Consider the following 25,168-nt stretch of genomic DNA (forward strand, 5'->3'; position numbering starts at 1 on the left):
TCCGTGTTGCCAAGCGAAAAGCCAAAAACATCACTGCTCTAGAGGAGATCTGCATGGAGGAATGGGCCAACATACCAACAACAGTGTGTGGCAACCTTGTGAAGACTTACAGAAAACGTTTGACCTCTGTCATTGCCAACAAAGGATATATCACAAAGTATTGAGATGAAATTTTGTTTCTGACCAAATACTTATTTTCCACCATAATATGCAAATAAAATGAAACAAAAACAGACAATGTGATTTTCTGGATTTTTTTTTCTCAGTTTGTCTCCCATAGTTGAGGTCTACCTATGATGTAAATTACAGACGCCTCTCATCTTTTTAAGTGGTGGAACTTGCACTATTGCTGACTGACTAAATACTTTTTTGCCCCACTGTACATAATGTATATAGCAGTCACAGTATCAACTATATATTGTATATGCAGTAGTTGCAGTATTACCTATATAATGTATATACAGCAGTCACAGTATCACATAGAATATATAGGTGATACTGCGACTGCTGTATAATCATTATATAGGTGATATTGTAACTGCTGTGTATCGTTGCAGTATCACCTATATAATGTATATACCAGCCATTCAGGAATTGTATTTGTTTTTTTAATGTCATTCACCGTGTGGTAAAAATGATAAGGCAGCTTTATTCTTTGTATCAGTACGATTACAGCGATACCACATTTATATCATTTTTTAATGTTTTGCCGCTTTCACACAATAAAAACTATTTCATAGAAAAAATATTGTTTTTGCATCGCTGTATTCTGAGAGCTACAACTGTTTTATTTTTCCTCTAATGGAACTGTGTGGCGGCTTGTTTTTTGTGGGACAAGATGACATTTTCAGAGATACCATATTTATTTACATTGGTCTTTTTGACTGCATGTTATTCAACTTTTTTACAGCGCTATAATGAAAAACCATCATTTTTTGCCATGTTTTATTTAATTTTTTTACAGCGTTCACTTTAGGGGACAAATAGTTTGACAGTTTTATAGATTGGGTTGTTACAGATGCGGCGCCCCCTCCCTCTCAACCTTGCAAATGTGGCGATCACTGTGGATTGTGGCATCTGGAGGGTTAATCAGCCAGCATTGTGTGGGCACCGAACCTGGCTGTACCACAGGAGTTTGGCTGTCAACTGCGCTGAACCCCCGCAGTGATCATGTAGGGAAGTGCTTCAGCACTTCCCGGTGATAACATACTGTGATCAATCAGTCAGATTGACCGATAACAGTGAAGGTACCGGTGCTGAAATGGATTCCTGCATCAATAGCCGTGCCAGACAGCTGTCACTGACCGCTGTCAGCACGGAGCTGTCACTGTGTGTTTATTTCTGTTTATGTTGATGATTATGGCTTACAGCCAAAGTAAACCCAAAATTCATTATCTCAGTAAATTAGAAAAATTAACAAAACACCTGCTGACTTGACAGATATCCAGAAGACAGTCACTAAATGAAGAAAAATGCAGTGGATCGCCAGCCAGGCCAGTGGGGTACTCGGTACCGGGCCGGTATTTCACAGGGAAGTGCCACAGTAGCGGTGACCCGGTCCGTGGCCCTGGGCGTCCATGTAAGGGAGTGAAGTGATGGAATAAAGTTTATGAATAGATGATTCGTGACGCCACCTGTGGTGTTCGGTAATGAAGATGTCAAGCCGACGCTGCAGACAGATCCGCTGGGACAGATGGTGTGGTGCAGCCAAGATGTTATAACCATCCACAGGCAGGGTTGTTGTCCCAGGGCAGTGTAGATGGGTGTTGGGAAGGAAGGTGCAGGCACAGAGATGTGGCAGTGCCGGGGAGGTTGCAGCAAGAAGGCAAGGACACAATAGGTTGCAGTTTCTTTACCTTTACTTGGCAAATGCAGTCCAGGGTCCTGAGTACAGATGGCACAGGAGCTGGTTAGCCTGGAAGCAAATCAGGAATCACTCTGGCAGATGGGTTGTGCAGTCTCCTTACTAGCGCTCTCTATGAAGTACTCCCAGTACTGAGTTACACTGGAGTTCCTCCTTTCTGATGTTATCCACACTCCACTCGCATGGCAGACAGCCGTAGCCTTCTATCTCTCTTGGCTCACCCGTCGCTGTTGTGCCTCCGAGGATTATGTGGGAATAGAGCATTTACAGCCTCCTATTCCTCTGGTTTCTGGTGCAGGACCGTTAGTATCCATACACCCTTGGAGACCAGGCTCCAGATCATGCGCTATCACTGGGACTGAGCTCTCCACTTTCCTCAGTCTCCCCAGCTCTTCTCCACGTCTGTACACGACGCCCTCCTCACACCAACTGACTAATTTCCCTTCCTGGCCCTCAGAGAGCGCTCTTCCCCCAATTCTGGTTCAGAGCTCCCTCTGCTGGCCCGGAGTGGGAACAGTGTTGCATGTTATGGTTAACTACCAGAGAGACCCTTCATTGCTTCCAGGCGTGACATCACTCTCCCTAGGAGGAAGGCAATGCCACTGTGGCGACCATACTCCTGGGGGCGCCACAGCAGCACTCGTGGAATCCATTAAAAAACCATAGTCCTTTATTGAATTAGTTGGACAAGGTCAGCATGAGGGCTAGGTACGTGAGCAACAAGCAGGGAAAAAGACTACAGCTGTTTCGCATTACACACGCTTCAACAGGTCCAATGCCATTTTGCTGTTTCTCTCTGTTTGCAGAAGACAGTCACTTTCATACTCCACAAGGAAAATAAATTTTGCATTTCATTTGGAAATCAAGGTCCCAGAGTCTGGACGAACAGTGGAGAGGCCACAATCCAAGCTGCTTAAGGACTAGTGTTAAGTTTCCACAATCAGTGATGGTTTGGGGAGCCATGTCATCTGCTGGTGTTGGGCCACTCTGTTTTATCAAGACCACAGTCAGCGCAGCCATCTACCAGGAAATTTTAGAGCACTTCATGCTTTTCTCTGCCGACAAGCTTTTTGGACATGGAAATTTCATTCTCCAGCAGGACTTGGCACCTGTCCACACTGCCAAAAGTACCAATACCTGGTTTGAAAACAACAGTATCTCTGTGCTTGATTGGCCAGTAAACTCGCCTGACCTTAAACCCATAAAGAATCTATAGGGTATTGTCAAGAGGAATATGAGAGACACCAGACCCAACAATGCAGATGAGCTGAAGGCTGCTATCAAAGCAACCTGGGCTTCCATAACCCCTCAGCAGTGCCACAGGCTGATCGCCTCCATGCCACTCCGCATTGATGCAGTAATTGATGCAAAAAGAGCCCCAAATAAGTATTGAGTGTATTTACTGAACATACATTTCAGTAGGCCAACATTTTGGATTTTAAAATCATTTTTCAAGCTGATGTTATAAAGTATTCTAATTTACTGAGATAATGACTTTTGGGTTTTCATTGGCTGTAAGTCATAATTATCAATAGTAACAGGAATAAACACTTGAAAAAGATCTCTCTGTTTGTAATGACTCTATATAATTTGAATTTCACTTTTTGAATTGAAGAACTGAAATAAATAAACTTTTTGATGATATTCTAATTTTGTGAGAAGCACCTGTATATCCAGCACAGAGGTTCCCAGCCCCACACCCTTGGCTGCCACACTCAAGTTGAGTATTATAGGTGGCTGTACATGGGTGGATCTCTTTTTTATTCACTTCTATGGGAAGAATACTTGCTCTGATCTCCTTTCTAATAGGACCCTCATCTTTTTCAACAATGAGGCTCTGATGCATACAGCTGTCAGAGCAGAAGTAGGACGAATCTCTTAATTTTTATAACAATTCTGACAAAATTTTACAACTGCATACAGGCACCCTGTGCATATGCCAAAAGTGTAAGAAATTGGAATATCCCTTTAAAAAACAAGTATTGGCTTATAAATACTGATGTAAATTACTGACCAAATACTGAATGTGTGAATGTGGCCAAAAGCTGAATGTAGATGCTGTGACATAGCATATGAGGCTGTTGAGTTCACGGAGGTCGAAATTCAGCCTAAATATTGGACATAGATCATTTGCAAGTTAATGTGCCTTCAAAGTAGACACAATTATTCAATTAGTTCATGAAAACATTCCTTTTCTTAATCAAAAGAGAAGACCTTGGCTTAGTCAAGTGGAATGAAAACATTAGTGTGATAAGGTGTGGGTGTCTTAGCAAGAAGAACACAGAATTGTCAACATCATGACGCAGATACTCTCATTTGAGGGAATCCTTTACTCAGAAATGATGAGTAATTCTAATTTCTTCCATCGTAAATATTTTTCAACACATTTTTCAATTTCACCCACTATCAGTTACAAAGACACAACAACTATAGATATTAAAAGATACAAAAATATAGCTAATACGTGTTTTATTAGGACATGTGTAGAGAAATGAAAATATGAACATGAAATAAGAAAAAAAAATATGGCCATGTGCGTAGTTGCATTACAGGCAATTAGCTCCATATTCAACAACATATAAAAATAAGGAACACATACAGATATGAGATACCAGGGTAGCAGGTAGTGTATATCAGATCCCATATGGCTGCACTTTGCGTATTTTTTTACTGTGCCATTAAGACAACAGAAGAGAATTGAGAAAAGCCAGATAAATACATGGGAATTGTGACAGTGTGCACATCACACACAGACAACGTGCACATTGCACACTGTCACAACTCGTCAATAGTCGTCAGACTCATACAGTGACTGCAGACTTCTGATTTCAGCTTAGGCAACCACTTAGCGATAGGAGCCTAAGTCCACTATTCAGGAACTCTGGGCATCTAGTAAGACTATACCTAAAATACCTATTCTGGATAATATTATAGGCTTCAAAAATATTTTGTTCTCCAAAGCATCGCTGTGCACCATCTCACACTGCCCCAAACAATAGAATCGAGTGTTACATGTGGCCACGCTGATGTTGCCTTCTCTTCCTGCAGATTGACAGCGAGGACATCACATCTCCTGGTGGCCACCCACACTAATAGGACTTGGCAGTACAGGACTGTGGGGTTCCCCACTTATTGATATGCCCAATGTTTATGTTTTAGGTGATTTCAGCATGCTCTATATAACCCCAACCACAGTTTTGTACAACAGCCCAATGTTGTATGTCTCCTGTTACTCCCGTGTAATATCTCTAAGTCTGAATAGTTTTATTACTTGAGTTGTTGTTATGACATTTCCCAGACAAAAATTATTTTCTTGTAACAGGCCCCATTATGTAATGTCCATCCAACTTCATCCATTTGATATTTAGCCCAAAAAAATTCTGATCACTCCCATGTACAGGAAGTATTTGAATAGGATTGCCCCTTTTGTGGTGTACAGGATGAACACTCATCCATTCTAGCCTAATTTAAAGTAGTTGACAACCCCTTATAAATCCATATGTCCCCCTTTGTAATATAATTACACTTAATTTTACCTCTGGTGGCAGCGCTTTCCACCAGTGTTGGCACTGGCTCTCCCAGGGATCATGTGACATTGCTATGTCAAGTGATCCCTGTGGCCAATCAGCGCTGGCTTCCCTTTCCACTACAGGACATGGTGTTCATATTACAAAACCATGTGGACCTTATCTCAAAAAATTTAAAACTCCTTCCATAGTTCTCTTATATATATATATAAAAACCCCTTTTCCCTCCAAATTAAGACCAGTGTACAAGTGCTTCTCACAAAATGAGAATATCATCAAAAAGTTAATTTATTTCAGTTCTTTAATACAAAAAGTGAAGCTTGTATATTATATAGAGTCATTACAGAGTGATCTATTTCAAGTGTTTATTTCTGTTAATGTTGATGATTATGGCTTACAGCCAATGAAAACCCAAAAGTCATTATCTCAGTAAATTCGAATACTTTATAACACCAGCTTGAAACAATTATTTCAAAATCCGAAATGTTGGCCTACTGAAATGTATGTTCAGTAGTGTTGAGCTTTCCGATACCGCAAGTATCGGGTATCGGCCGATATTTGCCGTATCGGAATTCCGATACCGAGTACCGATACTTTTTTCGTATCGGATACCGGAATCGGAAGTCCAAAATGCAATGAGCCACTTTTGTGGCTCTGATTGGCTGCCGAAATGACGTCATCATGATGTGCTGTCTGTGCGCATCATGATGCGCCGTCAGTTCGGGCCTTCGGGGGGGCTGTGCCGACTATCCGGGGGACTGTGCCGGCCTGCCGGTGGTCTGTGCAGGCTCCGGTGGTCTGTGCCGGCCTGCCGGGGGGCTGTGTCGGCCTGCCGGTGGTCTGTGCAGGCTCCGGTGGTCTGTGCCGGCCTGCCGGGGGGCTGTGCCGGCCTGCCAGTGGTCTGTGCAGGCTCCGGTGGTCTGTGCCGGCCTGCCGGGGGGCTGTGCCGGCCTGCCGGTGGTCTGTGCAGGCTCCGGGGGGCTGTGCCGGCCTGCTGGTGGTCTGTGCAGGCTCCGGGGGTCTGTGCAGGCATCGTCCGATGGGACTACAAGTCCCATCGGGCGATGCCTGCTACCATGACAGTGATTGACACATTAGCCAATGACGGGACAGTAGTAGTCCCATCATCCGGCTAATGTGTTGAATGTAAAAAAAAAAAAAAAAAAATTTACATGCTACATACATACAACATGCATACTACATATATACTACATGCAACATGCATACTACATACATGCTACATACTACATGCATGCTACATACATACTACATATATACTACATGTAACATACATACTACATATATACTACATGTAACATACATACTACATACATGCTACATACTACATGCATGCTACATACTACATACATGCTACATACATAATACATATATACTTCATGCATGCAACATACATACAACATATATACTACATGCATGCATACTACATATATACTATATATACTACATGTAACATACATACTACATACATGCTACATACTACATGCATGCTACATGCTACATACATGCTACATACATACTACATACATAATACATATATACTACATGCATGCAACATACATACAACATATATACTACATGCATGCAACATGCATACTACATATATACTATATATACTACATGTAACATACATACTACATATATACTACATGCTACATACATGCAACATACACACTACATGTTACATACATGCAACATACATACTACATACATGCTACATACATACACACTACATGCTACATACATGCAACATACATACTACATACATGCTACATACATGCAACATACACACTACATGCTACATACATGCAACATACATACTGCATACATGCTACATACATACACACTTCATGCTACATACATGCAACATACATACTACATACATGCTACATACATGCAACATACATACTACATACATACATGCTACATACATGCAACATACATGCAACATACATGCAACATACATACATACTACATACATGGGATCAAAGTGACAAGTGACGGTAAGTATGTACTCTATGTTATATGTACTGTATGTCTATATGTATGTATTGTATGTAGTATATATGTATGTTGCATGCATGTAGTATATATGCAGTATATATGTAGTATGCATGTTGCATGCATGTGGTATGTATGTAGCATGTATGTAGTATGTATGCAGTATGTAGTAGCATGTATGTAGTATGTATGTTGCATGTATGTAGTATGTATGTAGTATGTATGTTGCATGTATGTAGCATGTATGTAGTATGTATGTTGCATGTAGCATGAATGTAGCATGTATGTAGTATGTATGTTGCATGTATGTAGCATGTAGTGTGTATGTTGCATGTATGTAGCATGTAGTATGTTACATGTAGTATATATAGTATATATGTAGTATGCATGTTGCATGCATGTAGTATATATGTATTATGTATGTAGTATGTATGTAGCATGTATGTAGTATGTAGCATGCATGTAGTATGTAGCATGTATGTAGTATGTATGTTACATGTAGTATATATGTAGTATGTATGTTACATGTAGTATATATGTAGTATGTATGTTGCATGCATGTAGTATATATGTAGTATATGTATTATGTATGTAGTATGTATGTAGCATGTATGTAGCATGCATGTAGTATGTAGCATGTATGTGGTATGTATGTTACATGTAGTATATATGTAGTATGCATGTTGTATGTATGTAGCATGTAAATTTTTTTTTTTTTACATTCAACACATTAGCCGGATGATGGGACTACTACTGTCCCATCATTGGCTAATGTGTCAATCACTGTCATGGTAGCAGGCATCGCCCGATGGGACTTGTAGTCCCATCGGACGAAGCCTGCACAGACCCCCGGAGCCTGCACAGACCACCGGCAGGCCGGCACAGCCCCCCGGCAGGCCGGCACAGACCACCGGAGCCTGCACAGACCACCGGCAGGCCGGCACAGCCCCCCGGCAGGCCGGCACAGACCACCGGAGCCTGCACAGACCACCGGCAGGCCGGCACAGCCCCCCGGCAGGCCGGCACAGACCACCGGAGCCTGCACAGACCCCCCGGCAGGCCAGCACAGCCCCCCGAAAGGCCCGTACAGACCCCAGAGAGGCTGTACAAGGCAAAAATAGGGTTTTTCTTATTCCGATACCGGAAGTCCCATAGACTTGAATGGGACTTCCGGTATCGGAATCGGCGATACCCGATATTTTTTTTAGATTGGCCGATACCATCCGATACGATACTTTTAAGTATCGGACGGTATCGCTCAACACTAATGTTCAGTAAATGCACTCAATACTTGGTCAGGGCTCCTTTGGCATCCATTACTGCATCAATGTGGTGTGACAAGGAGGTGATCAGCCTGTGGCACTGCTGAGATGTTACGGAAGCCCTGGTTGCTTTGATAGCAACCTTCCGCTCATCTGCATTGTTGGGTCTGGTGTCTCTCATCTTCCTCTTGACAATACCCCATAGATTCTCTATGGGGTTAAGGTCAGGTGAGTTTGCTGGCCAATCTAGCACAGTGATACTGTTGTTTTTTAAACCAGATATTGGTATTGTCTACGCTGACTTTGGTCTTGATAAAATACAGTGGACCTACACCAGCAGATGACATGGCTCCCGAAACCATCACTGATTGTGGAAAGTTCATTCTAGACCTCAAGCAGCTTGGATTGTGGCCTCTCCACTCTTCCTCCAGACTCTGGGACCTTAATTTCCAAATGAAATGCAAAAATTTACTTTCTTCTGAAAACCACACCTTGGGCCGCTGAGCAACAGTCCAGTTCTTTTTCTCCTGGGTCCAGGTAAGAGGCTTCTGGTATTGTCTATTAGTCATGGCTGGCTTGAAACAAGGACTGTGACACTTGTAGCCCATGTCATGGATAAATCTGTGTGGTGGCTCTTGAAGCAATGACTCCAGCAGCAGTCCACTCCTTGTTAATCACCCCAACATGTTTGAATGTTTGAACAGCCTTTTCTTAACAATCCTTTCAAGGCTGCAGTTATCCCGGTTGCTTGTGCACCTTTTTCTACCACACTTTTTCCTTCCACTCAACTTTCCATTAAAATGCTTGGATACAGCACTCTGTGAACAGCCAGCTTCTTTAGCAAAGACCTTTTGTGGCTTAGCCTCCTTGTGGAGTGTGTCAATGACTGCCTCCTGGACATCTGTCAAATCCACAGTCTTCCCCATGATCGTGGAGTCTGCTGAAACAGACTAAGGGACCTTTTTAAACACTTAGGAAGATTTTGCAGGTGTTTTTTGTTAATTATTCTAATTTACTGAGATAATAAGCACTTGTATTTGGACAAACTTCCACATGGATCAATGGTCTACATGGAAAAAAAATTGCAGCATGCATCCTTTTGTCCAATATATGGACCAGACTAGTGCAAGTAAATAGCTGGCAGCTCCTGCACTTTTCCTCTATGTGGATGAACTCCCAGAGCAGCTCTTGGAGTCGGCCACATCCAAAATTTGACTGGCCTTAGTTTTAATGCGAACATCTGACCCAGACCTTAGACCTCATTCAGACCTCTATTTTTCATGTATGTGTTTTCACGGAATGAACACCTGTGCATTATAGTCTATGCGGCTGTGCACAAGTCTGTGTTTTTTGTGGACCCAGTGTTCACAATGTAAATATCAGAGACATGTTTGTTTTCGTATCACAATCACGGATGAATATTACCCATAGAAGACTACGGGTCTGTGATAGTCACGGAGAGCACACAGATGGCGTCAGTGTACAGTTAGTGTACTGTCTGTGATTAAGGCTACTTCCACACTTGAGGTTTTTGCCGTCAGTTGTAAACCTGCAAAGTTTTAAAAAACGGATCCGTTTCCGTAGTGCAACAACCGGATGCCAACGGATGCGTTTCTTGGCCGGATACGCTGGAGCAGAAACTTAAAGGGAGAGAGAGAGATTTTTTGCCACTTCCAGGGTTAAAATTCATGGCAGAGAAAATCTTCCTGGCATGCGCAGTTTAAAAAAGCGGTACGGCACAAACAAAAAACATTACATGTAACGTTTTTTGCAGAAGCCACACCGTCACTTTTTGCCGTATCCGTCAAAAGCTGGACGCGATGCGTGGCCATGTGGCACCAATGTAACTCAATGGAGAAAAAATGGATCCGGCGACACATAACGCCAGATCCGGTTTTCCCTATTTCCGCCGCAGGGTGCCGGATTCTGAAAGCCTGAAGTGTGAAAGTAGCCTAACATTGCAAGGTTCAGGAGCAGATTTGTAATACATTTTATTTTCTGCACGTGAAAATCACTGATGAAACACTGATGGTAAAAACTTACACACTGACCAAAGACTGATTAAACTCGGATAAAAATCACTGATGAATCTCGAATAAAAAACACTGATGAATCCAGGACAGCATTTTGTGCAGATGAAAAATCACTAATGTCTGAATGAGGCTTTAAGGTGCTTTTATACTGCATGATTATTGAGAACAAGCATTCCTAGTAACACCCTTTTCCCATCTTTTCTAATAAATCTGTATTTGCAAAAAAAAAAAAAAAGCATGTATTTTGTGGATTATCTATAAATGTATTGATCGTTGCAACCCTGTATCAGAAACTGTAGAACTTCGATAAAAATCTCCTTGTTCTCCCTATCCCTTCTGTACCTCTGGTCTCAATCCCATAGAGACATCCAGAGAAGCGCAGGTGTGATGTGACAGCACTAAGGGAAGGTTTTCAGGCTAGGTTCACACGACTGTATTTTCTCTCATCTAAGAAAATCGGGCTGATTATGCTAATTACATTCTAATCAAAGTTTAATCAGAGTGAGATCACAGTGTGATCCGATTTTTTGGTGGTTTTCATCCTTAGCACTTGTACCTGTGATAGTTTATGGAGCCATTCACATGTCAATGATTTTTCGCGAACTAAAAGTTCAGCAGAAAATTGTGAAGACATGTCCAATTGTGATTTGAGGGTCAGATCTTAATCGGCAATGCAATGCAAGTCAAAGGGTCCGTGAAAAAAATTGGACCATAATCGGTTGACATCTGAGTGCGGTCCAATTTTCACGTAAGGAAAAAACTGATGACACTCAGACCTCACTCTGATCAAACTGTGCTCAAAATAATCAGTTCATTTTTTTCGTACGTGAGAAAAATAGACGTTGGAATGAGGCCTTGATGAGTGCGTTTTTAACAAAATTGCATTAGCGCAGAACACGAGTTAGTTTTATATGTAGACTATTGCTCTCCATAACGTCATAGAACAGTCTTATAATGGTAATGCCTTACAGGAAAACGTAGACTGCACAAGTGAGACAAATGCTCAGTAGATCTAATTTTTGGCTTATTCAGTGGTTTTTCTTTCTCAGAATTCACATTGCAGGACAATTGACTGAACTAGACTGACTATTCAAAATAAAGGGAGTGCGTCATTCCTAACTGTCAGTAATAACGAAGCACACATCATTGATGGGGATATAGCCCTTATAAAAATCGCACCTTTAGGCCGGGATCACACACAGCGAGATACGGCCGAGTCTCGCAGGTTAAAACCACGCTCTGGCGCCGGCACTCCGGAGCGGAGCATGCAGCCGCACAGCAATACATGTAGCTGCACGCTCCGCTCCGGAGTGCCGGTGCTAGAGCTTGGTTTTAACCTGCGAGACTCGGCCGTATCTCGCTGTAGTGTGACTCCGGCCTTACTGTTCTAATTTCTGCCTCTCTTCTGCAGAAAGTGAAGCTTATTCAAACATGTTAATTAGGGTGCTGGGTGCACGCCGGGCATGGAAAAGAGGCTCAGTGCACTGTTCTGCCCACTAGTTGAATGCCCTGCCTGCCCTACTGGTGATTGACTGCACTGGCCTGCTTGGAGTTAAGGCAAACCAGTCTTGCCAATCACCAGGGAGGATATGTGGAACATGCAAAACCAGTGGGCGGAGCAGTGCACCAAGCCGCTTGGCCACACCAAGGGCACCAAAGGGCATTTTGGCGAAGCAGGGAGAATCTGGCATTAAAAGTCCCAAATCTTGCGATTTTTCAAAGTAATTCATGCCAGAATTCTGGCTAAATTGCTTTGATGAATCAGGTTTTGCAGCAAGAGTGGAACCTAGTCACACACTAATTGCTTTGATGAATCAGGGTCTATGACTTTGTGGTGAGTGAAGGGGTTAAAATGCTGCATGTGTGACTACAAACCATATGGCTCCTCTGTAATACTACTGGAAAAATGGTAAAACAAATCTTTTTAAATGCACAATCCTGTTTATGCAAAAGATCACATGTAAAGTAAATTTATAGAATTTATCATAAAACTTAAATTCTTGATACTCTCCTGGATTGCAATGTTTCAAAGTGTGCACTAGGTGGCAGGGGAAGGACAGGATATTGATAGGAAAGCAGCCATTGTAGCAAAGCATAGAATAGATCTACAGGTCCCCAGATAATAAAAAAAATTATGAAAAATAAAATGCAAAGAGAGGCGCAATGAGTGTACCTGTGTTTAAATTAATTCCCTAACTGAATCGACAGGGTGCTCACCTTACAGGGTTGTGCCACCTTGCACAACCACGGTGTGAACGTGAGTGGTAGTTGGGGAGCGTGTCCTCGCAACCCAGAAGGGTACTGCACGTGGCTGTCAGCAACCTCCGCTCTCCTGGTCAGTCCATCTCTCACCGGCTTCCGGATGTGAAGTTGAGACCGATCCCAGCCGTAAGTGAACACCTGAGGAAGACGGCTGTGACCGTAGAAACGCGTTGTGGGTATTGGAGGAATAATTAATGTTGAGTTTTTTACCCTTTTTCTGGTTTCTGCCTCTCTTTTAGCGCTCCTATAGACCGCTTTTTTTGTTGTTGCTACACAATAAAAAAATTATGGCGCAGGCACATAAACGATAAACGGAATAGAGAACCAGACAGTTTAGATTACGGGATGAAAGAAAATGGAATGAACACAAAGTGTAAGTTGAAATTTACGTTGTAAATAATGCAAACAAGATATTGCTATTCCATTATACTTTGTGGATAAGTTCTGATAAGTCTTTAATGATTAAGTGGAGAAAGAATATTTAGAATTGAGAGTCCTCAGTGGTTGATACCTTTTGTAAGTGGAGAAAGGCTTTCATGTATAAAATATCCATTTCTGTGCAGTCCATGTCTTCTAAAAGCAGCACAACACATTTTCGCTTCTTTCAAAACTGCCAGAAGGTGAAAACAGTTGAGAGACAATAGGGACTGGAGAGGTTAGGGTCGCCCATGATCATTGGCACATGGGGGGGCTCATGACCAGTTCTCTGCCACATAAAGTGATGGTCAATGTCATAGTAAAAGGGTGCACAGAGAGCAGACTTGAGTTGCTTAAGGCTGGGGTCACACTTGCGTGTGTAATGCAAGAAACTCGCGCATCAATACCCGACACTGCCGCCGGCACTCGGGACCGGAGTGTGCGACTGCATAGAAAGAAATGCAGCCGCACACTCCGGTCCCGAGTGCCGGCGGCAGTGCCTGGTATTGATGCGAGAGACTCGAGCGAGTTTCTCGCATTGCACACACAAATGTGACCCCAGCCTAAGAGAGAGTTGGCAAAAATTAAAAGACCACCACATCAAAACCCTGTCAAGGGCAGCCCATTCTCCAGACCTGAACCCCATTGAAAACCTCTGGAATGTAATCAAGAGGATGATGGATAGTTACAAGCCATCAAACAAAGAAGAACTGCTTATTTTTTTGTGTCACAAGCAGTGTGAAAGACTGGTGGAAAGCATGCCAAGACGCATGAAAGCTGTGATTAACAATCATGGTTATTCCACAAAATATTGATTGCTGAAATCTTCCTGAGTTAAAACATTAGTATTGTTGTTTCTAAATGATTATAAACTTGTTTTCTTTGCATTATTTGAGGTCTGAAAGCACTGTTTTGTTTTAATTTTGACCATTTCTCCTTTTCAGAAAAAAAAATACAACATTTTTTGCTTGGAAATTCGGAGGCATATTGTCAGAAGTTTATAGACTAAAATAACAATTTACATTTTACTAAAAAATATACCTATACAGAGAAAAATCAGACAAACTGAACATGTGGAAGTGGTCTCTTAATTTTTGCCAGAGCTGTATATTCAGGCCAAATTTTACAATTCTGACTAGTGTCACTTTATGTGGTAATAAGTCTGGAATAAAGTGCTTTAAATTATCCCAGTTTTTGTGACACATTGAACTTTATGTTAGTAATATATTTAGATCAATATTTCTTGTGTTTATTTGTGAAAATATCAGAATTTTTGCAAAAATTTAGAAAAGGTAGTAATTTTCATACCCTTAAACCAGAGACTTATATCACACAAAATAGTTAATAAATAACTTACCACATGTTAACTTTACATCTGCATCATTTTTTAAACATAATTTGTTTTGCTAGGAAGTTAGAAGGGTTAAAAGTTGAGCAACAATTTCTAGTTTTCCAACAAAATTTACAAAACTAAGTATTTTAGAGACCAAATGCCATTTAAAGTGGCTTTGAGGTCCTATGTGACAGAAAATACCCAAACATGACACCATTTTAAAAACTGCACCACTCAGTTTATTAGCCCTTCAGGTGTTTCAAAAAAATGAAGCAATTTGGAAGGAAAAACATGAACATTTTTAATTTTTCCCCCCCAAGAAAATTGCTTTAGCCACAAATGTTGCATTATCACAAGGGTAACAGGAGAAAGTGGACAGTACAGTTTGTTGTGCAATTTCTCCTGATTACACCAATAGCCCATATTAGGTGGAAAACCACTGTTTGTACAAACGGCATTGCTCGGAAGCAAAGGAGCGCTATTTGACTTTTGGAACGCAAAATTGGATGGAATAAATAGTGGACGCCATGTTGTGTTTGCAGAGGCCTTGATATGCCTAACCAGTGGAAACCCCCCACAAGTGACCCCATTTTGTAAACTACACCCTTCAAGGAATTTATCTAGTTGTGGTGAGCACCTTCAAACCGCAGATGCTTCACAGAATTTTATAACATTGAGCAATGAAAATGAAATCACATTTTTCCCACACAAATGTGGCTTCAACCCCATATTTTTTATTTTCACAAGGGTAACGGGAGAAAATGTACTCTAAAATTTGTTGAGCAATTTATCCTGAGTACACTGATATCCCATATGTGCTGGAAAACTAAAATTTGGGCTGACAGCAGGGCTCGGAATGGGAAGAGTGCCATTTGACTTTTTTAAAGCAAAATTGGCTGGATTAGATAGCAGGTACCATGTAGTGTTTGCAGTGCCCCTGAGGTGCCTAAACAGTGAAGCCCCCAACTAGTGATCCCATTTTGGGATCCCCACCCCTCAAGGAATTTATTTAGATTTATGGTAAGCACCTTTAACCCTCAGGTACTTCACAGATTCACAGAATTTTATAACATTGAGCTATGAAAATGAAACAATACATTCTTCCCACAAAAATGTTGTTTTTGCCCCACATTTTTCATTTTCACAAGGTTAACATGAAAAAAATTGACCATACAATGTGTTGTGCAATTTCTCTTGAGTACACTGATACCACATATGTAATGGAAAACTACTGCTTGGGTGCACGGAAGGGTTTAGAATAGAAGAAGCGACATTTGAATTTTGGAGTGCCAGCAGAAACCCACAAAAGTAACCCCATTTTTGAAACTACACCTCTCGAAAAATTCATCTAGGTGTGTAGTGAGCATTTTTAAACCTCAGGCAATTCACAGACACTCCTTGAAAAAGCCACAGTGGGCGAAACGTACGTTGGAGGGAGCTTTTACACACTGAGCCACTTATTACAGGTATTTTTGATTTGGGTTTACATTATTAATATGCACTTTTTATAGTAGTTGGTTTTTTTCAGCTTACATTATGCACTTTATTGGTATTACTACCCTTTTCATTTTCTGTATGATTATGTATCTTTTGTGGTCACTGTGTTTAATATATATGTATTTTTTGTGATTACACATTATGTAATATATTTTTTTATTATGTTATTTTGGTTCTGTTTATACCTGTAATTTTTCAATAAATTTATTTGAGTCTCATTCTTTTGGACTCTTTTTGGTGTATTCATTTTTGAGTAGGTTAATTCACAGAATTGTATAACATTAAGTTGGCTGAGTAAATGGAAAATTACCATTTTTGCCACAAAATGTTGCTTTAGCCCCAAGTTTTTCATTTTCAGAAGGGGTAAAGATGACGCATACCTAGAGGCAGAGCAGGACGGAAGCAGGAGGGAGGAGAGAAACCATGCTGGAGTCCCCGGGCGGCAGGACGGGAGGCAGGAGGCGCAGCGCAGCGCCGGGCAAGGTGAGCAGAGGACCGGGGAAGGCTAGTGGCAGTATCGGCAGAGGCGGGCACCGATATGGGAGGCGGCGCCGGCATGATAGCAGATGCTGGCGTGACAACTACACACATCTAGGAGTTCAGTCAGCATATTGACACCACTTGTGCCTCACAGAATATTATACCATTGGGTAGTGAAGTAAGAATAATTACATTTTTATTACTAAAATGTTGTTTTAGACCCAAGTTCTTAATTTTTATAAGAACTAATAAGAAAAAATGGATCTCAGTTAGTTGTGCAATTTTTCCTGAGCGCACCAATACCCTACATGTAATTGGGAAATACTTTTCAGTCACAGTGGAAAGCTCAGAAGGGAAGGAGCGCCATATACTGTAATAGTGCATCTTGTTGTTAAGGTTTGTGGGTGCCATGCCACATTGGCAGTGCCCCTGAGGTGCTAGAACAGCAGAACCCCCATAAATGACTGAATTTTACAAACTACACCTCTCAATGAATACATCTAGAGGTGTAGTAATTATATAGAAACCACAGACATTTCACTGAATTTTATACCAATGGGCAATGAAGAAAAAATAATTACATTTTTACCATAAAAATTTTATTTTGGCCCCAGATTTTACAATCTCACAAGGGCAAATGGGTAAAAATGGCACCAAAATTCGTCACATCAGGGTTTCCAGCCAAATCTCCGAATGACATGATTCAGATGAATCCCCAGATGGGTAAATTCACTACAATGAGGCAGCAATGTTACTCTGGACTCCATCTGGCCTCTGTTCAGTGTTGTTTTTCTTTTCAGACGTACACAAAACTGTGGCCGACAGTGCTTTTAACCCATTCCTAATTTCAAGTGCAACATGATGTCTATTTAGCAGGTGTGAGTCTAGGTTCTCAATATGTAGTCCTGCACTTCTTGTGATGTCACCACCCAAAATGCCCCAAAGACTGAAGTGATCATCTGTGAGGTCACTATTTGTCAGCACCGCTCCCCGTTCCGCTGCTCCCGCTCCCGCTGCCATACTCACCGCCTCCGCTTCTGGTCCGACTCGCTCCTCTGACGCGTCCTGGACGCGCGCCCACGCTCTCCTCGCTTTCCGGCGGCCGGCGTCCCGACGCACTCCTCCACTTCCCTCGGCCGCGCGCACTATGCCTCTGCGCACGCGCCGGAGGGTTAAGCCGCGCGCCTCTGCCGTCAGCCACCTGCCTGGCGTGACCTGACCCGGACCAGCCTCCTGACCTATCAGAGCCCACCACCAGGTATTTCAGGCCGCCCTCCCTTAGTGGAGGCGCCTGACTATTGAGTTACCTCTCTGATGTCTAGGCCGCGCTCTCTGCTGCTAGTTCCTTGCAAGCTTGCGCGCTGGTTAACCCCTTGTGTCTTGTACCTCTTCTTCCTGATAATCCCTGTGTCTCCCGCCTGTGTCTCCTGTGTTCCCCCTGAGACTCCTGCCTGTGCCTCCTGGTAACCCCTGTGTCTCCTTCCCTTTTCAGTTTGCCTCTTCTTGGTTCCCGCCATCCTCCTCCGTCCTTCTCCTCCTCCCTCAGCCTCTGGACCTTGGTCTTCCTGGTTCCTCTCCGGATCTTCCTCTGCTCCTCATCATCTGCTCACCCTCCTGAGCCGACCCCTGGTCCTGGCTGCCGTGGCGCTTGAACTTCCCGAGTCTGTTCCCTAACGGTCCCTGTATAGGGGTCGGTCCACTTGGTTCGCTCGCTCGGGGAGGGCTCGGCGTCACGGCCCAGAGGGTCCACTCTCGCCACCGTCATCCGCAGCGTAACAGTATAGTCAGGCCATGGACCCCGCCGGGGCCGCTGCCCAAAAGGAGTTGGTTTTCCTAAGGGAGAACCAGACCCATATTATGTCTTTCATGAAGACCATGGATTCCCGCTTGTCGGCCTTGCAGGCCGCTGACCCTGGTAACGCCTCCCAACTGGCCAGCCTCCAGCAGGAGCTGGTTCAACAACGGGACACCCAGTCCCATATTCTTTCATATATGGCTTCGGTCGACGATCGGCTGCTTTCCCTTCAGTCGGCTGCCGGGCGCGATTCGTCCTGCAGCTCTGATCCCGGACCTTCCCCACCTCCCAGGCTTGGTAGACCGCCTCGGTATGGTGGCGACCCAAAGTTTTGCAGAGGCTTCTTAAATCAGTGCAGGTTGCACTTCGAACTCCTGCCCCAACAGTACCCCACTGACAGGGCCAAGGTTGCCTTCATTGTCTCCCATTTGGAGGGAGAGGCACTCTCCTGGGTAAACCCCCTTGGGAGCGGGACGATCCCGTAGTCTCCAGCCTCCAGACCTTCACTGACACTTTCCGTAAGGTCTTTGACGAGCCCGGACGGTTGGCTTCCGCCACGGAGTCTCTTTTTTGCCTCACCCAGGGCACTCTTACGGTCGGACAATACGCCATCCGGTTCTGTACCATGGCCTCTGAGGTGGGGTGGAATAACGAGGCTTTGGTTGGGGCCTTCTGGCGTGGTCTCTCTGGCAAAATTAAAGATGAGCTGGCAGGGCGAGATACCCCGACCTCCTTGGAGGATCTAATTTCTTTGGCCACATGAATCGACCTCCGGTTCCAGGAACGCGCTAGGGAGACTGCTAGGGATAGGAAACCGCTTAGACCATCTGCTTCTTTTCACAGGCCGTCCAGCCCACATCCTCCTGGGGCATCCTCCAGTCCGGCGCCAGAGCCGATGCAGGTGGATCGGGTCAAGTTGGCAGAACAGCGCCGTAAGGAGAGACTGATGGAGGGTTTGTGCCTGTATTGTGGCAGCGCGTCTCACTTCCTACGCTCCTGTCCTGAGAGACCGGGAAACTCCTCCACCTAGGGCAGGTAAGAGAGGCCGATCTAGGTGTGTCTCACTCCTCTCATCCCCTTACCCTTTCGGTTCAGCTTGTTTTGGGTCAGAGACGTGGTTCGGAGGTGGCCTATGTGGACTCGGGCGCGGCAGGGAACTTCATTAGGTTGAAGGAGGTGAAGAAGTACCAGATTCCCGTGATTTCCCTGAAGACTCCACGTGTCATCGCCTCAGTAGATGGAAGACCCCTACGAGAATCTGTGTCCCTGGTTACGTAGGAGGTGTGCCTGCAAATCGGGGCCTTGAACCAGGAGTGGATCGCTTTCTACGTTCTTCCCAACCTTTCTCATGCTGTGCTGCTAGGTCTTCCATGGCTCAGGACACATGAACCTGTCTTGGACAGGCGTTCCGGTGAGGTCCTCCGCTGGGGGCATCCTTGCCAAGAGAGGTGCCTGGGGTCTGTCCGCCCGGCCAATCCCCCTCCAGCCTCCTCGGGTCCTGAGGCTCTACCAGCCGCATACTGGGTATTCTCTGATGTGTTCGATAAGAAGGAGGCAGAGGTTCTTCCCCCGCATCGCTCGTATGACTGTCCTATTGACCTGCGGCCCGGGACCACCCCACCTCGAGGGCGAATTTATCCCTTGTCTCCAGTAGAGACTACGGCCATGTCTGAGTATATTCGTGAGAATTTAGCTCGAGGTTTCATACGGAAGTCTTCCTCCCCGGCCGGAGCCGGGTTTTTCTTTGTAAAGAAGAAAGACGGTTCTCTCCGTCCTTGTATTGATTTCCGGGGTCTGAATGACATTACTGTGAAGAATAAGTATCCTTTCCCTCTCCTCCCAGAACTCTTTGACCGGCTGCGGGGAGCCCGCATCTTCTCGAAGTTGGATCTACGCGGAGCTTACAACCGCATTCGCCCTGGTGACGAATGGAAGACCGCCTTTAACACCCGGGACGGGCATTATGAATACCTGGTTATGCCCTTCGGTCTCTGCAACGCTCCTGCGGTCTTTCAGGAGTTCGTCAATGATATCTTCCGAGATTCCAAGATACTCCTGCGTGGTGGTGTATCTGGACGACATCCTTATTTTTTCCCCGGATCTGGCGTCCCATAGGAGGAGTGTTCGTCTGGTCCTACAACGTCTGCGGGAGAATCACCTCTACGCGAAGCTTGAGAAGTGACTCTTTGAGCAGTCTTCCTTGCCCTTCTTGGGCTACATTGTTTCAGATTCTGGGCTGGAGATGGATCCTGAGAAACTGTCGGCTATTCTTCAATGGCCCCGCCCAGTGGGGGTCAAGGCGATTCAAAGGTTCCCCGGCTTCGCCAACTATTATCGTCAATTTGTGCCACATTTTTCGTCCGTCATCAAACCCATCTCCAGTCTCACTCGCAAGAGCGTCAACTCCTCGTCCTGGCCCCCGGAGGCTGAAGAGGCCTTTTCCTGTTTGAAGCAAGCCTTCGCGACTGCACCTGTCCTACACCAACCCGAGGCTAATAAGTCATTCATCCTGGAGGTAGATGCCTCTTCCACTGGAGCAGGTGCAGTGCTCTCACAGAGGTCCCCGTCCGGCCGACTGATTACCTGCGGGTTCTTTGCAAAGGCCTTCTCGCCGGCAGAGTGTAACTACGCCATCGGGGATCGCGAGCTGTTGGCCATAAAATTGGCACTGGAGGAGTGGCGTTACCTTCTTGAAGGGTCGGTCCATCCGTTTACCATCTTTACCGACCACGAAAACCTTGCATATCTCCAGTCAGCCCAGAGACCTAACCCTTGGCAAGCCAGATGGTCTCTCTTCTTTGGATGGTTTGATTTTGAATTGCGTTTCCGTCCCGGGCCAAAGAACATCAAGGCGGACACGTTGTCCCGGTCTCTGCAGTCTCCTGATCTGGTGGAGGAACCAACTCACATTATCGATCCCGCTAGGATCATCACTGTGGCTCCTGTGAGATTGATTACTCCTCCTCCCGGCAAGACCTACGTTCCTGACTCTGAAAGAAAAAAGGTACTGCATTGGGGACATTCCTCTAAAATTTCTGGACATGTCGGAGTCAAAAAGACATTGGAGTTTATCGCTCGTTTTTATTGGTGGCCCTCACTCCGCCAGGATGTGAATGACTTCACGGCCTCCTGTCCCTCTTGCGCCAAGGTCAAGATTCCTAGGCGGCCAACGCCGCCGGTCTTCTACTGCCTCTCCCGATTCCCTCGGTTCCATGGCAACATATAGCTTTGGATTTCATCATGGATCTGCCTAACTCTTCCGGATCTACGACTATCCTGGTAGCAGTCGACCGCTTCTCCAAGATGGCCCATTTTGTTCCTCTTCCAGCGCTACCCTCCGCTCCAGAGTTGGCGAAGATTTTTATCCAGCACATCTTCCGCCTCCACGGCTTTCCACAGCATATTGTTTCTGATCGAGGTGTACAGTTCACCTCTCGATTTTGGAGAGCCTTGTGTAAACTTCTGGAGGTAAGACTGGACTTTTCATCCGCGTACCATCCCCAGTCCAATGGTCAAGTTGAACGCGTTAATCAGGTGCTAGAGTCCTACTTACGGCAGTTCTCTAACGCTCATCAAGACAACTGGGTCCATCTACTCCCCTGGGCAGAATTCTCCTACAATAATCATCCCAGCGAGTCATCAGCCAAGTCTCCATTCTTCGTGGTCTTTGGCATGCACCCTGGTGTCCCTCTACCTATATCTGGTTCCTCCGGTGTGCCTGCAGCCGATTCCCTGACCCAAGAGTTCTCTAGGATCTGGTCCGAGACTAAGGAGGCTCTCAGGAAGTCTGGGGAGCGCATGAAGAGGCACGCTGACAAAAGACGCTTGGATGCTCCAACCTACCTCCCAGGTCAACAAGTTTGGCTTTCGGCCAAGTACATTAGGCTAAAGCTCCCTTCTTACAAGCTGGGACCGCGCTACATTGGGCCTTTCAAGATTCTCAAACGTCTTAACGTATCTTACAAACTGGAGTTGCCTGCGTCGCTTCGGGTCCCCAACACCTTCCACGTCTCTCTCCTTAAACCAGTTGTCTTGAATCGGTTTCACCCAGCCCCGAACCTTTCTCCTCTTCCTGTCAAGTCTGATGATGTCTTTGAAGTAAAAGACATTCTGGCCTCGAAAAAGGTTAGAGGTAAAACCTTTTTTCTGGTCGATTGGAAGGGTTTTGGTCCCGAGGAGAGATCTTGGGAGCCGCAGGAGAACATCAATGCTCCACGCATTCTTAAGAGGTTTTTAGCCAGACGCAGTGGAGGGGAGTGTAAGAGAGGGGGTACTGTCAGCACCGCTCCCCATTCCGCTGCTCCCGCTCCCTCTGCCATACTCACTGCCTCCGCTTCTGGTCCGACTCGCTCCTCTGACGCGTCCTGGACGCGCGCTCCCGCTCTCCTTGCTTTCCGGCGGCCGGCGGCCCGATGCACTCCTCCACTTCCCTCGGCCGTGGGCACTATGCCTCTGCGCACGCGCCGGAGGGTTAAGCCGCGCCTCTGCCGTCAGCCACCTGCCTGGCGTGACCTGACCCGGACCAGCCTCCTGACCTATCAGAGCCCACCACCAGGTATTTCAGGCCGCCCTCCCTTAGTGGAGGCGCCTGACTATTGAGTTACCTCTCTGATGTCTAGGCCACGCTTGATAATCCCTGATAATCCCTGTGTCTCCCGCCTGTGTCTCCTGTGTTCCCCCTGAGACTCCTGCCTGTGCCTCCTGGTAACCCCTGTGTCTCCTTCCCTTTTCAGTTTGCCTCTTCCTGGTCCCGCCATCCTCCTCCGTCCCTCTCCTCCTCCCTCAGCCTCTGGACCCTGGTCTTCCTGGTTCCTCTCCGGATTTTCCTCTGCTCCTCATCATCTGCTCACCCTCCTGAGCCGACCCCTGGTCCTGGCTGCCGTGGCGCTTGAACTTCCCGAGTCTGTTCCCTAATGGTCCCTGTATAGGGGTCGGTCCACTTGGTGCGCTCGCTCGGGGAGGGCTCGGCGTCACGGCCCAGAGGGTCCACTCTCGCCACCGTCATCCGCAGCGTAACACCATTCTAGGACCTTTAAACAACTGCTACATACTAGGTGAGCCCCCACTTATCAGAATAAGAATATGTTCACTATTTACACTCACTGGCCACTTTATTAGGTACACCTGTCCAACTGTGTGTTAAGACTTAATTTCTAATCAGCCAATCACATGGCGGCAACTCAGTGCATTTAGGCATGTAGACATGGTCAAGACAATCTCCTGCAGTTCAAACCGAGCATCAGTATGGGGAAGAAAGGTGATTTGAGTGCCTTTGAACGTGGCATGATTGTTGGTGCCAGAAGGGCTGGTCTGAGAATTTCAGAAACTGCTGATCTACTGGGATTTTCACGCACAACCATCTCTAGGGTTTACAGAGAATGGTCCGAAAAAGAAAAAAAATCCAGTGAGCGGCAGTTCTGTGGCCGGAAATGCCATGTTGATGCCAGAGGTCAGAGGAGAATGGGCAGACTGGTTCGAGCTGATAGAAAGGCAACAGTGACTCAAATTGCCACCCGTTACAACCAAGGTAGGCAGAAGAGCATCTCTGAACGCACAGTGCGTCGAACTTTGAGGCAGATGGGCTACAGCAGCAGAAGACCACACTGGGTACCACTCCTCTCAGCTAAGAACAGGAAACTGAGGCTACAATTTGCACAAGCTCATCGAAATTGGACAGTAGAAGATTGGAAAAACGTTGCCTGGTCTGATGAGTCTCGATTTCTGCTGCGACATTCGGATGGTAGGGTCAGAATTTGGCGTAAACAACATGAAAGCATGGATCCATCCTGCCTTGTATCAACGGTTCAGGCTGGTGGTGGTGGTGTCATGGTGTGGGGAATTTTTTCTTGGCATTCTTTGGGCCCCTTGGTACCAATTGAGCATCGTTGCAACGCCACAGCCTACCTGAGTATTGTTGCTGACCATGTCCATCCCTTTATGACCACAATGTACCCAACATCTGATGGCTACTTTCAGCAGGATAATGCGCCATGTCATAAAGCTCGAATCATCTCAGATTGGTTTCTTGAACATGACAGTGAGTTTACTGTACTCAAATGGCCTCCTCAGTCACCAGATCTCAATCCAATAGAGCATCTTTGGGATGTGGTGGAACGGGAGATTCGCATCAGGGATGTGCAGCCGACAAATCTGCGCCAACTGTGTGATGCCATCATGTCAATATGGTCCAAAATCTCTGAGGAATGCTTCCAGCACCTTGTTGAATCTCTGCCACGAAGAATTGAGGCAGTTCTGAAGGCAAAAGGGGGTCCAACCCCTTACTAGCATGGTGTACCTAATAAAGTGGCCAGTGAGTGTATATGGAGGCATGTTCACACATGTACTCAATCACTCAATTGTCTATGGGACTGACAGAAAATATCCAAACACTGTAATTGGCTATCATCGTCAGTCTCATAGACAATGAATGGAATGGCAGTGTGCATGTATGTCCACTGCTTAATTTTAAAGGGGGACAAAGGATCCTAGTACTAGTGATCAATGAATTTCCTATGAATAGATGATAAAAGTTTGATCATAGTTCAACCCATCAATAAAGAAACTTTATCTGTGCGTCAACCATATACTATAAGCAATTAACAATCACATAACTGTAACTATCCGCATCTACCATGTTACACATGTCCTTCTTACCAGCACAGTGATTCTACAAGTTTTG

General features: G+C 45.1%; 1 long non-coding RNA gene across 1 annotated transcript in view; it reads right to left on the reverse strand.

Annotated features, from left to right (window-relative positions):
- The window catches only part of LOC141076369 (uncharacterized), a 61,705-nt gene extending 48,490 nt beyond the window's left edge, over positions 1–13,215 (reverse strand). The window contains exon 1 of the long non-coding RNA XR_012227473.1: positions 12,923–13,215. This is a non-coding gene — a long non-coding RNA (uncharacterized lncRNA). The remainder of the gene's footprint in view (positions 1–12,922) is intronic.
- Positions 13,216–25,168: the final 11,953 nt, after the last annotated feature.

Source organism: Dendrobates tinctorius, unplaced genomic scaffold (genome assembly GCF_039654945.1).
Source record: "Dendrobates tinctorius isolate UK_male_01 unplaced genomic scaffold, ASM3965494v1 ptg000398l, whole genome shotgun sequence".
NCBI lineage: Eukaryota > Metazoa > Chordata > Amphibia > Anura > Dendrobatidae > Dendrobates > Dendrobates tinctorius.